Below are 14,083 nucleotides of genomic sequence, written 5' to 3'. Positions count from 1 at the left end.
GTTCAATATTAGAAAAACAGTTAATTTAATCCACCATATAAATAAAACAAAAGACAAAAACCACATGATCTTATCAACTGATGCAGAAAAGGCATTTGACAAAGTTCAACACCCATTCGTGATAAAAATTCTCAGCAAAATAGGAATAGAAGGAAAATTCCTCAACATAATAAAGGGCATTTATACAAAGCCAACAGCCAACATCATCTGAAATGGAGAGAGCCTGAATGCATTTCCCTTGAGAATGGGGACCAGACAAGGATGCCCTTTATCACTGCTCTTATTCAACATTGTGCTAGAAGTCCTAGCCAGAGCAATTAGGCTAGACAAAGAAATAAAGGGCATCCAGATTGGCAAGGAAGAAGTAAAATTATGTCTATTTGCAGACGAAATGATCTTATACAGAGAAAACCCTAAGGAATCCTCAAGAAAACTACTGAAACTAATAGAAGAGTTTAGCAGAGTTTCAGGTTATAAGATAAACATACAAAAATCAGTTGGATTCCTCTACATCAACAAAAAGAACATTGAAGAGGAAATCACCAAATCAATACCATTCACAGTAGCCCCCAAGAAGATAAAATACTTAGGAATAAATCTTACCAAAGATGGAAAAGACCTATACAAAGAAAACTATAGGTGCTACTGCAAGAAACTAAAAGGGACCTAATAAGTAGAAAAACATACCTTGCTCATGGATAGGAAGACTTAACATAGTAAAATTGTCTATTCTACCAAAAGCAATCTATATATACAATGCACTTCCAATCCAAATTCCAATGTCATTTTTTAATGTGATGGAGAAACAAATCACCAACTTCATATGGAAGATAAAGAAACCTAGTATAAGTAAAGGTAAAGCATTACTGAAAAAGAAGAACAAAGTGGGAGGACTCACTCTACCTGATTTCAGAACCTATTATACAGCCACAGTAGTCAAAACAGCCTGGTACTGGTACAACAACAGACACATAGACCAATGGAACAGAATTGAGAACTTAGATATAAATCCAACCACATATGAGCAGCTGATATTTGACAAAGGCCCAGTGTCAGTTAATTGGGGAAAAGATAGCCTTTTTAACAAATGGTGCTGGCATAACTGGATATCCATCTGCAAAAAAATGTAACAGGACCCATACCTCACACCATGCACAAAAACTAACTCAAAATGGATCGAAGATCTAAGCATAAAGACTAAAATGATAAAGATCATGGAAGAAAAAATAGGGACAATGTTAGGAGCCCTAATACAAGGCATAAACAGAATACAAATCATTACTAAAAATGACAAAGAGAAACCAGATAACTTGGAGCTCCTAAAAATCAGACTCCTATGCTCATCCAAAGACTTCACCAAAAGAGTAAAAAGACCACCTACAGACTGGGAAAAAATTTTCAGCTATGACATCTCCGACCAGCACTTTATCTCTAAAATCTACATGATTCTGCTAAAACTCAACCACAAAAAGACAAACAACCCAGTTAAAAATTGGGCAAAGGATATGAACACGCACTTCACTAAAGAAGACATTCAGGCGGCTAACAGATACATGAGGAAATGCTCTTGATCATTAGCCATTAGAGAAATGCAAATCAAAACTACAATGAGATTCCATCTCACTCCAACAAGGCTGGCATTAATCAAAAAAACACAAAATAATAAATGTCAGAGAGGCTGTAGAGAGACTGGAACACTTATACACTGCTGGTGGGAACGTAAAATGGTACAACCACTTTGGAAATCGATTTGGCATTTCCTTAAAAAGCTAGAAATACAACTACCATACGACCTAGCAATCCCACTCCTCGGAATATATCCTAGAAAAATAAGAGCCTTTACACGAACAGATATATGCACACCCATGTTTATTGCAGCACTGTTTACAATAGCAAAAAGCTGGAAGCAACCAAGGTGTCCATCAACGGATGAATGGATAAATAAATTATGGTATATTCACGCAATGGAATACTACGCATCGATAAAGAACAGTGATGAGTCTGTGAAACATTTCATAACATGGAGGAACCTGGAAGGCATTATGCTGAGTGAAATTAGTCAGTTGCAAAAGGACAAATGTTGTATAAGACCACTATTATAAGATCTTGAGAAATAGTTTAAACTGAGAAGAACATGTTACTTTGTGGTTATGAGGGGGGGAGGGAGGGAGGGTGGGAGAGGGTTATTTACTGATTAGATAGTAGATAAGACCTACTTTGGGTGAAGGGAAGGACAACACTCAATACAGGAGAGGTCAACACAACTGGACTAAACCAAAAGCAAAGAAGTTTCCTGAATAAACTGAATGCTTCGAAGGTCAGCAAAGCAGGGGCAGGGGCTTGGGGACTATGGCTTCAGGGGACATCTAAGTCAATTGGCAAAATAAAATCTATTAAGAAAACATTCTGCATCCCACTTTGAAGTTAGGCATTTAGGGGTCTTAAACGCTAGCAAGCGGCCATCTAAGATGCAACAATGAGCCTCAGCCCACCTGGATCAAAGGAGAATGAAGAACATCAAGGTCACAAGGTAATTATGAGCCCAAGAGACAGAAAGGGCTACATGAACTAGAGACTACATCATTCTGAGACCAGAAGAACTAGATGGTGCCTGGCCACAACCCCTGACAGGGAACACAACAGAGAACCCCTGAGGCAGCAGAAGAACAGTGGGCTGCAGACCCCAAATTCTCATAAAAAGACCAGACTTAATGGTCTGACTGTTGGCCCAGGACAGGAACCATTCCCGAAGCCAACTCGTCAGATATGGTTTGGACTGGACAATGGGTTGGAAAGAGATGCTGATGAGGAGTGAGCTACTTGCACCATGTGGACACTTGAGACTATGTTGGCATCTTCTGTCTGGAGGGGAGATGGGAGGGTAGAGGGGGTTAGAAACTGGCAAAACTGTCACGAAACGAGAGACTGGAAGGAGGGAGTGGGCTGACTCATTGGGGGAGAGTAAATGGGAGTGTGTAGTAAGGTGTATGTAAGTTTATATGTGAGAGACTGACTTGATTTATAAACTTTCACTTAAAGCACGATAAAAATTATTAAAAAAAAAAAACAAGACCAGGAGCAGACAGCAAAACAGACCATCAATTGCTCATATGTGTAAAAATGACATGGGGGTGTTGTCTGACCTCCTCTAACTTTACAAGGAAGAAGGAGAATCAAGATCAACAGCCCAAGACTGATTCTTATGAGGTGAGGTCAGACATGCCTCCTCTCTCTGCCACTTCTGACAGCAACCATCCCTTCCATGACACTCTCTTTTTCTCTGCTGGGTTCCATAATTCATTGCAATGGTCACACAGAACTCACAGACAATATGCGATTTTTTAGGGAAGTAACATGTTATAATTCAGGTTGAGGAACACTCAGGATACAGTTCTTCATAAGGACAGCCTCTTTCCAGCCATGCTTGAAAGCTGGCCTCTCGCTTGCCCTGGGCCTCTGCTTTGCTCAGGTAAATGTTACAAAGCTCTTTTAGCTCTGCCAATAAGTACCCTGAGGCACCCCACTCTGCCCGTAAGTTCCTGCTCAAAGACACTCAGCTTTCTGGCTCAGTCTGCTGGGAAACAGGTTTCTCCTGCCACAACTTCTCACCATCTTCAGACTTAGGGCCCCAGGAGCTTCTCACTTCAGGAATCGCGTGTCCAAAGGACGCACTGGCTGTTCTTCCTTGGTGGTGGTGGTGCCCTGTCATTCTGGCCTCTGGGATGGCTCACCTCAAGCTCTGCAGGATGGCAAAAACTGATCAGTTCCCTTAGTGGGCCACAAATTACTTCATTTGCACAGTTCCACCCAATCTCTCCCCCCATGTGTCAGTCAGTTTGTTGTACTGCTGTGGCTTGCATGTTGCTAGGATATTGAAAGCTTTCAAATACCAGCAGGATCACCCTTGGTGGACAGGTTTCAGTGGAGCTTCCAGACTAAAATAGACTAAGAAGAAGTACGTGGCAGCCTATTTCTGAAAAAAAATGGCCAATGAAACCCTTATGAATAACAGCAGAACATTGTCCGACGTAGTGCTGGAGGATGAGCCCCTCAGGTTGGAAGACACTCAAAATGCAACTGGAGAAGAGCCGCCTCTTCAAAGTAGAGTTGACCTTAATGATGTGGATGGAGTCAAGCTCTCAGAACCGTAATTTGCTGGTGTGGCATGACTCAAAATGAGATGAAACAGCTGCAAACATCCATTAATCACTGGAACGTGGAATGTACAAGGTATGAATCTAGGAAAATTGGAAGTAGTCAAGAATGTGATGGAACACAAAAAGATTGCTACCCGAGGCATTAGTGAGCTGAAACAGACTGGTATCGGCCATTTTGAATCAGATAATCATATGCTCTATTATGCCGGGAATAATAAATTGAAGAGGAATGATGTCAAATTCATCACCGAAAAGAGCATTTCAAGAGCTGTCCTGAAGTACAACGCCTCCAGTAATAGGGTAATGTCCATACACCTACAAGGAAGACCAGGCGATACGACTATTATTCAAATTTACCACCAGCACTAAGGCCAAAGATGGAGAAATTGAGGAGTTTTACCAACTTCTGCAGTTTGAAATTGATCAAACGTGAAATCAAGATGCATTGATAATTACTGGCTATCTGAATGCAAAAGTTGGAAACGAAGAAGAATTGGTACTTGGAAAATATGGCCTTGGTGATAGAAATGACGCTGGAGATTGCAAGATAGAATTTTTCAAGACCAATGACTTCTCCTTTGCAAATACCTTTTTCCAACAACATAAATGCTGACTATACACAGGGACCTTGCCAGATGGAACACACAGGAATCAGATCAACTGTATCTGTGGAAACAGACGATGGGAAAGCTCAATATCATCAGTCGGAAGAAGGCCAGGGGTCGACTGTGGAACAGACTATCAAGTGTTCATATGCAGGTTCAAGTTCAAGTTGAAGAAAATTAGAACAAGTCCATGAGAGCCAATGTACGACCTTGAATATATCCCACCTGAAATTAGAGACCATCTCAAGAATACATTTGACGCATTGAACACTAATGACCGAAGACCTAAGAGCTGTGGAATGATATCAAGGACATCATACAGGAAGAAAGGAAAAAAGTCATTAAAAACACAGGAAAGAAAGAAAAGACCAAAATGGATGTCAGAGGAGACTCTGAAACTTGCTCTTGAACGTAGAGTAGCTAAGGCAATAGGCAGAAATGATGACGTCAGAGAGCTGAAGAGAAGATTTGAGCACAAACTGGGAGCCGAAGGAGACAGGACAGCTAGATGCTGTGTGGTGCCTGGAGGGATCCCAGAACAGAAAAAGAAAGGACATCAGGTAAAAACTAAGAAAATTTGAATAAAGTATGGCCTTTAGTCACTGTTGATGTATCCATGTTGGTTGTTAGTGGTAAAAAATGTGCTATAGTAACGTGAGATGTTATTATGGGGAAATTGGGCACAGGGTATGTAGGAACTCTGGACTATCTTCACATTCTTTCTGTACATTTAAATCTATTTTAAAATAAAAAAAGTTTATTAAAAAAAATCAAAGTGTGCTGGCCTGGGCCCCACTCAGACCTCCTAGATTACATCTCTCCAGGTGGGGGCTGAGCAGGTCTGAGCTCAGAACAACGCCCATTGGTTTCCATGTGTGGGAAAGGACCCTTGTAGAAGGTGCAGCCCCTCAGGCCTCTCCTCCAATCCCTGCAGCCTCCTCCCCACAGTCTGTGTCTGCCCCATATACCTGCAATTCCTGGGCCCACCATGGCTCACTGAGACCCGTACTGCTGCTCTCTGCCGAAACCCCTTCCTACCCCCTAGCAAGGGACACCCACTTCTTCCTCCGGGTGTTCCCTGAGCCTCCCAGCAAGACTGGCCACTGTCTTCTTTCCGTTCCCCACATAAGCCTGTAGCTCCATTACAGCACCATATCTTTGTCAGGATTTCTGCAGCTGTGGGGTGGTGTCTGTAAGCTTTCCAGACAAACCTACAGGTGGTACCTAATTACCTATTACTTATTATCCTCTGCCAGTGGCCCGTGTGTCATGTCTAATTTTTAGAAACTTCCTGTCCCATGTGTAACCCTTACCCTTTCTTCTTAACTTTGTGAACCGTCAGAAGACACCATTCGCTTTGAATTAGCTCTTCTTGGGAGAATGGGGGATGCCTGTGTCTGTGTTGGGGGCACAGAGCACCTGAGAGACAGGGTGGCCCAGGGGGTGGTGATAAATAGTAATCCCATTACAGTGCTGGGAGGAATTGTCTTAGTCATCCAGTGCTGCTGTAACAGAAATCCCACAAGTGGATGGCTTTAACAAGGAGAAATTTATTCTCTCGCAGTCTAGGAGGTTACAGGTCCAAATTCATGGCATCAGCTCCAGGGAAGGCTTTCTCTCTCTGTTGGCTCTGGAGGAAATTTCTTGTCATCAGTCTCCTGGTCGAGGAGCTTCTCAGGTGCAGGGACTCCAGGTCCAAAGGGCACTCTCTGTACCTGGTGCTGCTTTCTTGGTGGTATGAGGTCCCCAACTCTCTGCTCACTTCCCTTTCCTTTTATCTCTTGTAAGATAAAAAGGTGGTGCAGACCACACCCCAGGGAAACTCCCTTTACTTTGGATCAGGGATTTGACCTGAGCAAGAGTGTTACAATCCCACCCTAATCCTCTTGAACATAATCTAACCTTGCCTCATTAACCACAGGCAAAGATTAGAATTTACAATACATAGGAAAATTATAATCACAAAATGGAGGACAAGCACACAATACTGGGAATTATGGCCTAACCAAGTTGACACTTATTTTTGGGAGGTACAATTCAACCCATGACAGGAGTCAAGGGCAGAGGTTAGAAGTCAAAGGCAACTTGGCAATGACAATCACAAGCAAGCACTGCTTCCCAACCCACACACCTCGAATCAGCAACAATATCCAGGAGGGAGTGGTTCCTCTATTCGGCCCAGGGCGGGAATGGTGTTACTTTCTGTGGCTGTAAATTGAAGGGTGACCCCAGAGGCCAGAGAACTTGAGAGACTGATGGTCTTACTAGATGACTTGTCTGTCTCGCCTGGGAATGTGAGCCCTTTGAAGGCCAAAACAAAACCCCAAAACAAACCCATTGCCATCAAATCGATCCCGACTCATAGCGACCCTGTAGGTCAAAGTAGAACTGCCCCATAGAGTTTCCAAGGAGCACCTGGTGGATTTGAACTGATGACCTTTTGGTTAGCAGCCATAGCACTTAGCCACTACGTCACCAGGGTTTCCTTTGAAGACCGAGGGCACTTTCATTGTCTGTACATGGAGAGACAAGACACGTGCGTTGTGTGATTGAGAAAATGAAGGGAGGAACAAAAGAGTCTGTCAGCTGTGGTCTGGCCCTTCTGTTTATTGATCTCTGGGCTCATCCCTTCAACAAGCTCCACGTACATTTTCAAAAGTATTTTTACTTCCATTACCACATTTGATCTTCACGACCCTTTGAAAATCCAAAAAACCTGTTGCCGCCGAATTGATTCCAACTCATAGTGACCCTACGGGACAGAGTAGAACTGCCCCACAGGCTCTGAAGGACTGGCTGGCACATTAGAACTGCCGACTCCGTGGTCAGCAGCCGTAGCTCTTAACCAGTGCACCACCAGGGCTTCCGACCCTTTGAAATGTATCCCTAAATCAGCTCCAGGTAACAGATAGAAAAAGGGACAAGGATCTATCTGTGTTCAGGTCGTCCATGTAGACCTGGGCTGATAAACAAGCCCTCAGGGCCCACCCCAGGGCAGCAAGATGAGGACAGGGCTTCTGGATTGCCGCCTCCACTACGGAGATGAACATCTACCTCCCACCTGCAGACAAAACATCGTTCAGGGTGGAGTCACACGAGGAAGAAACGTAAAATAGCAAAGGAGTGAAAACCCAGAGCCAGGAGATGGTCAAGTCTGAGAGGGGATGAGACCCAATTCACTGGGACGTCAGAGGCTTTGACAGGGCAACGCTCTGCGTTTTAAGATGGGCTTTGTGTATCTGTCGTTACTACTGTTTACAGATATTTTGTTACGGAAACACGTGCAATGTATTTAACTAGGACACTAAGAATAGAAACACCCCACTCTCTCAGGGAGCGTTTCTGGAAAGGAAAAGACACAAAGGCCTGGGAGGAGACCCCACCTCCCCCCGTGACATTGGCCAGCCCTATGTCACAGCAGATGAAATGAAGCCTGTTGGCGAAGCATTCACCCTTCACAGCAGAAATTCACTTTATTAATTAAACTTATTGAGATAATTTCAGAACGACTGCAGCTAGGCCCCAGTTGAGTGTGTTTTGGCCCCTCGGATTTCTGGCTGGAAGCAGCAGAGGGCAGGGTGGGCCTGAGTGTTGGCTCTGCCATCCTCGGTGTGAGCCCTCACTGGACGAGTCCCTAGACGCTCCGGGCAGTAGGAGTCAGGGTCCAGCTGACAGGAGCCTGCAGAACCAGAGAGAGAAGCAGGCAGAGCTGGCAAAGACACCCAGAGGGGTTCACATTCCACAAGAGAAAGAAATGCCAAAAATCAGGCCCTGGGGCTAACTGAAACCATGAACACAGGGACAGAGGGAAAAACAAAACCTGTCTCCTTACCGACGTGGGGACGGTTGACAACGTCTACCGTGGCTATCTCTTTGCTCTCCACAAAGTCCTCGAAGATTTTCACTGCCTCTGGGTTCTCACCCAGGGTGCGGCCTGCAGGGAGTGAGTGAAGGTGGGCTTGGGAGGACGACACAGTGACACCACACCCAGGTCAGGAGTGGAGTGAGAACCCCCTGCAGGGGTCTCTGGGCACAGAGGACTGGAGCCTGCTGTCCAGGGTACATCAAGGGATGGAGCCCCCCAGACCAGGAATCCTGAGAAGGCGGCCAAACAGTTGGGACTATACTAAGCCTTTAGGGACAAAGGGCATTTGAGTCTTATTTGGGACACCAGGCGTCTGAATGGCTGAGGTACCTGAGTGGGAGGAGCTGCCTGAGGGGAGGAGATATCTGAAAGGGAAGGGACCACCCGAAGGGGAGCCACCCGGGGGACTGACACCCACTGGGGCGAGTGGGCCCCTTATGCATTGGCTGCAGCCCCCAAGAGCAGAGAGGCGGGGCTGTGCTGATGCGGAATCCCTACAGAGGTTGTCCTGGGCCTTTGGAGCTGGCCCTGCCCTGTTGCAGCCCCCCCATGACACTGGGGGGATCTGTGTGGTGGAGAGAGAGGTGGCCCTGTCAGTGTCTCTCCTCTGGGGACAGTGACTCTCCACTGTACCCCACCCCCTAAACCAGGGCCCACCCCTCATCCGGGGCCCACCCCCCAGTAAGTGCCCCTCCCACACCAGCCACTTAGCCTGGAAGGGAGGTACCTGGGGCCCCTCAGCTCCCCCAGGATCCACCCTCGGAGCCTTTCCTGTGGGGGTCTGGGTCTCAGAGCCTGCACCCTGGGCCCTCACTGCTGGCAGAGTGCCCATCACCCCAAATCCTGCCCCAAGCAGCTCCCAAGCACGAGGCATTCCCAAGTCCATGCAGTGGGCTTGCTTTGGAGCAAGGGAGGTGGGAGTGGTGAGGACAGAAGGAAGGTGTGGGATGCTTCTCTGGAGCAGGAAGAGTGAGCTGCTCAGGGACCCCTGGTTGGAACTGGGCTGCTGTGAGGCCCCTGGAGACCAGACGGAGCTCTGCGTCAGCTGGGCAGTGCTCAGCAAGCGGTGAGGCCCAAGAAGGCAAGAGGTGGGCTTCCTAAGGTGGGGGTTCACGTGGCTGGAGCCATGGAGGAGCAAGAGGACCAGATGTGGAAAGGGCAGGGCGTGGTGACTGTTGGGGAGTCTGGGTGTGTGCAGAGGAGACCATCCAGCGCTGGGGAAGGAGAGGAAAACTGGGCGAGGGTAGTGAGCACCGGAGAGTGGTGGAAGGAGAGGACCACAGCCAGGGGCTGGGAGATGTGAAGCGGTGGCTGGAAGGGGCGCACCTGAATTGGAGTGTCGTGTTGGTGAGACAGGAAATACATCGTGGGAGAGGGATGGTTGCAGGAGAGGTGAAGGAAGATAGGAGGATCAGGACCCGATCATCTGCATGAGTGTGGATGCAACCAAGAGTGGTAAATTCACAGTGGTGGTGCAGAGAAAGTGTGTACACACACGGTGCACACACACAAGCACACACACGCACATACATCCACACACGTGCACATGCACACATGTGCACACAGGTGCACACGTGCACCATGGCCCGTGATCAACCCAGGGGGTCTGTCGGGCTCAGAAGGCTGGGTGCTGCACGTGAGTGCAGGAAGCAGGCGGAGCTGCTGCCAGAGGCGCCCCGCCAGGGATGGGGGAGACGCACCGAAGAGCATCATCATGTGGACCTCCTTCGTGTTCATAACGTCCTTCAGGTAGGCAATGCCGTGGTCCTTCACGGTGATGAACCGTATCTCAATAAGGTGTCTCCATGCTGGAAGGGACATGGTGAGATCACCATTGCACTCAGCAAGGACTCTGGGGAATGAAGAGGGCACCTCGTTCCGAAGGGGAGAGGGCTGAGACAGAAAGGGGTCCACGAGTGGAAGGAGCTCGGGGGTGCAGGACGAGGGTGTGGGCTCAGAAGCTGGGGTGGGGTTGGGCAGCTTGGGGCTGGGACGGTGAAAACACAGGTGGAGCTGACTGTACCATAGAGGCGGGTTAGAGTTGAAGTAGCCGGTGTGACCTGCCCTTTGAGACGTTATTGATCCTGTGAGTAGCAGTGGGAACTACTCTAACGTCTCACTCCTGGGCCCCAGCTATTTAGCAACTGAGACGAAGCAGAAACAAAGAGTCAGATATGTTCAGACAGGGCTTCTCTGAATGGACCCCAGGACCACTGAAACAGCGAGCCCTGGTGGGCTTTTTTTTTTTTTTTTTTAAATGAGGTCCTATACCCTGGTGGCATAGTGGTTAAGAGCTATAGCTGCTAACCAAGAGGTCTATAGTTTGAATCCAGCAGGTGCTCCTTGAAAACCATATGGGGCAGTCCTACTCTGTCCTATATGGGGTCGCTATGAGTCAGAATCTACTCGGCAGGAACTGGTTTGGTTTTTGGTATACCCCACCAGGAAACCCTGGTGGCGTGATTCTTAAGAGCTACAGCTGCTAACCAAAAGCTCGGCAGTTCAAATCTAGCAGGCACTCCTTGGAATCTCTATAAGGCAGTTCTACTCTGTCCTATAGGGTTTCTATGAGTCAGAATTGACTTGATGACAATGAGTTTGGTTTTTTTATACCCCACCAGGAGCCCTGCTGGTGGAGTGGTTAAGAGCTTGGCTGCTAACCAAAGGTCGGCAGTTCAAATCCCCCTTCTGCTCCTTGGAAACCCTGTGGGGCAGTTCTATGTCCTATAGGGTAGCTATGAGTTGAAATCGACTCCATGGCAATGGGTGTAGCTTTTTGCTTTTTACACCCCACCAAATACGGAGCCCAGCCTGATCCAAGTAGTTTGCGCTTGACTGCTACACAAAACGTTGGCAGTTCGAATCCAACTAGTGGTTCCAAGGGAGAAAGTCTTGGCACTCTGCTTTCATAAAGATTACAGCCAAGAAAACCCCATGGGGCAGCTCTGCTGTGTCACATGGGGTTGCTATGAGTTGAAACAGACTCAACGGCACCTAACAATGACACCCCACCATGGCAGCATTCTCGTCTCCCATGCGGGAGACCCAGGTGTGATTCCAGCCAATGCACCTCAAACGCAGCCACCACCTGTCAGTGGAGGCTTGTGTGTTGCTGAACAGGTTTCAGTGGAGCTTCCAGACTAGACCAGGAAGGAAGGCCTGGCAATCCACTTCTGAAAATCAGCCCATGAAAACCCTGTGGAGCACAGTGGTCTCAATGCAGCTGATCACAGGGATGGTTCAGGGCTGGGCCACATTTGGTTCAGTTGTGCATGAGGTCACCATGAGTTGGGGACTGACTTGACGGCAGCTAACAACAAAACCCCCCACCCCAGATCTGTGGGCTCTAGTTTCCCAGGCCAGGACAAAGAACCCACATTGCAGAAAGCTCCCCAGTGGGCTCTCATGGGCTGATGGGGGCCGAGAACCCACAGGTGAGGCCCCAGTGAGCGGCTCCACGCTAAGCAGATGGCACAGTGCAGTGTCCAGGTGCTGGGGGCTGGTGGTGATTCTGTCTACTTGGGGTCTCATTTTGAGTCCTTCCAAATTCTAAGGGATGCTTCCAAGTGTAGACTTGAACCCCAGACTGTGACTGGGTCTACTGACGAATAAAACAAGATAGTAGTGAACAACCCCATAGGGTGAGGTGCCTATGAGACTAGGGGGCCTGTGAGGTGGAAACAGGTGTCTGTCTAGGGTCTGGTCAGTGGAGGAAGGCGAACAGGCAGAGGACTGCCCAGGAAGAGTCTGCCCAGCCTCCTGGAAGTTTGTGGTAAGCCCTTGGCAATGAGGAGTGTCTTAACAACGCAAGGCTGTGTTTTGGGACCACCGGTAGCACCTGAGGGGAAGCCCTGCCTACCACGTGGGTGGGATGTGAGCTGTTCAGGGGTGGCTGCAGTTGACCACCATGTTCACAGCTGGGGTGTCACATCCCAGAGACTCCTGCAGAAATGCTGCCCCCTGGAGGCCTGGGGGCCTGGCAGACCATAAAGAGGAGCCTGGGCTGAGCCAGTGGACACTTACAGGTTTCATAGCTCCCTGGCCGATCTGTCTTCTCAAAGGGCAGCTTGAATAGTTTACATCCACTGGGCTTCCTGGAAGACAGACCAGCGGGGGGCCACCTCCAGTGACAGAAGCTCCCCCACACCCTTCCTTGTCCTTGCTGGCCCCCCGAGGGTGAGCTGGACCCTCAGCCAAGAGCACCTTCCTGGTCCTCTCCGAGGCCCAGCCTGCCTCTGCCGAGCCCGGGGGAGTGCCTCCCACTTCACCACCCCAATCATCCTGCAGGGGCACAGAGGACCGCAGCATCCTTGCCATGATACTATGAAAGCACTGTTCTACCTCCATAAGTGGCCCCACCTGCCCTGCTGTCATGACCCTCACCACCACCTCTGTTAGCACTCGTTTGCGAGCAGAGCCACCGAGTTCATCACGTGGGAAGGCAGGGCCCGCCGGGAGGCTGCTTCCTAGCCCCAGAAGCGCAGCGTGACCCCTGTGTCCACTGGCCTGGGGGTTGGGGGGCGGGAAGGGGTTTCATGGCGTGGGCACTCACAGGATGTACATCTGGAGCTCCAGCTTGTCTTTGTGGATGCTGTTGTAGCTCCTCAGGAAGCTGAAGGGAGGCAGTGGGTGGTGCCGCTACCCCCTGGGGATGGGCATGGTCCCAGCCCAGCGCTTTATGTACCACAGCCCTAAAAGCTGGGAGAAAGTGTGTCTGTGATATGCGCTGCAGGCTGATCTCCCCGGAAAAATGGGAGGGCTCGCCTGAGGGCTCTCTGATTGGAGGAGGTCTGAGTGGATGGCCATGGCTCCAGGAAAATGGACAGTGAAGGCACTGAATGAGTTAAGGAAAGAGAGGTTTGCAGATAAGAGAAGAAACAAGTGTTAGAGGGAAGAGCGGGGAAGGCAGGTCTTCTTTGTTTGGTGACACACACTTGGGAAAATGGACTAGACAAAACTGCCACAGCCTTGGCCTGCTTCCTGGGATGGAGTAGAGCCTGGGGAGCCACTCATGGAGGATGCCTCCTGATTCCCAGGTGCCACAGCCCTGTCACAAGCCCACCAAGGAGAAAGCTGAGAAGGTCCTGGGCCCCCATCAGGCTGACATTCTCTGGAGCCAGAGCAGAGAGGAGTCTAGCAAAGGCCAGAGGAGGAGGTGTGGTAACCTTGCACGGGCTCGCTATGCTCACACGAGCTTAGACTCCATTGCCTTGGAGGCGTCCATGTGTGCCTGATCACCCGTGGCCCCGTGGGCTGCATCCATCCATCCTCCAACCACCTACCCACGCACTCATCCACTCATCCACCATCCAGCCATGCATCCATCCGCTCATCCGTCCGTCCGTCCGTCTGACCATCCACCCACCCACCCATTTATCCAATACAACCATCCATCCCTTCATCCATTCTTCCCCTCCTTCCCTGATGACTGAGCTCAGGGAACACAATGGTTACAG

The sequence above is a fragment of the Elephas maximus genome, chromosome 9 (assembly GCF_024166365.1).
Source record: "Elephas maximus indicus isolate mEleMax1 chromosome 9, mEleMax1 primary haplotype, whole genome shotgun sequence".
NCBI classification, from domain to species: domain Eukaryota; kingdom Metazoa; phylum Chordata; class Mammalia; order Proboscidea; family Elephantidae; genus Elephas; species Elephas maximus.
Note: the sequence above shows the minus strand (reverse complement) of the source record.